At 36.7% G+C, this 2,098-nt stretch overlaps 1 pseudogene; it reads left to right on the forward strand.

Annotated features, from left to right (window-relative positions):
* Positions 1-416: 416 nt before the first annotated feature.
* Positions 417-1,832, forward strand: LOC137657451 (uncharacterized; annotated as a pseudogene).
* Positions 1,833-2,098: the final 266 nt, after the last annotated feature.

A 2,098-nucleotide genomic window follows, 5' to 3' on the forward strand; every position in this document is an offset into this window, starting at 1 on the left:
AGAGAAGAGCGCCTAGCAAAAATAAAAGAAGAACAGATCAAGAAAGTTCCTGGAACTTCGGCAGCCATTTCCTCATCAACTGCTACCCCTTCTACATCCACAACAGTGCCCACAACCCCAAACACGAGTTCTATGAAACGAAAATCGTTGTTATAAAGTGGAAAAGAAGAAAGTGAAAGTGGAAAAACAGATATTAATTTTTTTTTGTGTGCGGAATCTGAAATATCTGACATTGTTTCAGACTTATTGTGTCCTGAATGTAAAAAAAAAATATGAATGTAAAATATGTGCATCATCAAATAGATATATATTATAAAGTGTTATGTAGTTATTGTGGTTATGTGACCAATGATAACACAGGAAAAGCAAAGAACGCCAAACAAGCAAACAATCAGAATTTTTTTTCCAAAAAACTGATGTTGATTTATTGTATGATTATGATAGGGAGAGGGTGTTCAGGTGTTGAAAATCTGGTTGTTTGTTTAGGGCTCAATAATTTTTCATTCAAAACCTTTATTAGATATGCAAAATTTATTACTGACTTTGCAGTTGATCATACTCGTCGTATAATGGAGAAAGTCGCAAAGTAATATTTGAGGGATATGAAAAAAAAATGAAAATATAATCCCTGATATTGCAGTTAGCTTCGATGGGTCGTGGCACTACAGGGGTCAAAGGAGTAATTTTGGAGTCGGGGCTGTCATAGAAATTGATTCTGGTCTCATCATTGACAATGAAGTATCAAGTTTGATTTGTGAAAAGTGTAACAACAAACGTAGTTTGATGGAAAAGGGGCCGATCTCTCATTTTGAGTATATAGACTGATTGGACTCTCACATGGTTTCCGAATGTGAACAGAATTATGAAGGAAGTTCTGATGGGATGGAGGCAGAGTCGGCAGTTTTGATGTGGGGGAGATCTCTCAGTTATAATTTCAGGTAAACGAGTGTGGTATCTGATGGTGATAGCTCTTCGTACGCTGCTATCAAAGGAATGAATCGAGGCACTGGTCCGTATGGCACTGGTGCCACTGTTGCTAAAATCGAGTGTGTGAATCACGTCGGAAAACGCTTTGGCCTTGGCTTAAGAGAAGCAAAAGTAAGTAGGTTGAACCTGAAACTGATGAAGATGAACCAGAACCTAGTACATCAAGAAAGACACAAGCACCACCCAAAAAAAAGAGAAAGGTGTCCATGGGAGGTAAACATAAACTTACTGATCTAGTAATAGATTTTCTCCAGTATTACTTTACTGTATCATTGAACAAAAAGATTGGAACATCTCCTCAGGAAATGAGGAATGAAATATTGTCAACCTTGTTCCATTGCGTTTCTACAGATGATAATCCTCAGCATCATCTATGTCCCCAAGGTACAAGTTCCTGGTGCTTTTATAATAAGGCAATTGCTCTGAAGAAAACACCTCAATCGCATACAAAGATGAAAGTTTATTTATGATTGAGTAAAAATGAATTTGCTTTGCTGAAACAGGTGTATGGACGTCTAACAACTGACGAGATGATGAAGAAATGCCTCCAAGGACTCACCCAAAATAGAAATGAATCGTTGCACCACCGTATTTGGCAGACATGCCCTAAGCACTTGAGGGCAAGCAAGAGGAAGGTCAATTTCGCAGTGGCCACAGCTGTTGCAAGATACAAGGCAGGATACGCAAAGTCTTCTTTATGTGAATTCTTTGGTGTTGAACATTCAGCTGGCATGCTGAAATACCTAAAAAAAGATGGACGAAAGAATGGACACGCCAATAAGAAGGAAAATGAGGAGGAAGAGAGCTGAAAGGATCTCTCAGAGTACGCCGCTGGAGTATTTTAAACTTTAAATGCCCAAAACTCAAAAGTAAGTTATCGTCATTCAAATTGACACTATATCTTTATTTTTTGAGATATTCATGTGCAGTTTTTTCTTTATTATTGGCAATGACAGGGCTTTGATTTAACAAAGGGGATTTTTTATGTTTTAATTTTTACTATTTATTTTTCTTATTTAATCGCAAATATTTTATTGATGCCAAAAAGTGCAACTTCAAAAATATTTTAAACAGTTATTTTCACCTTTTTGAAGAAACCATTTTGCATATC

This window comes from Palaemon carinicauda, chromosome 18 (genome assembly GCF_036898095.1).
Source record: "Palaemon carinicauda isolate YSFRI2023 chromosome 18, ASM3689809v2, whole genome shotgun sequence".
Classification (NCBI taxonomy): domain Eukaryota; kingdom Metazoa; phylum Arthropoda; class Malacostraca; order Decapoda; family Palaemonidae; genus Palaemon; species Palaemon carinicauda.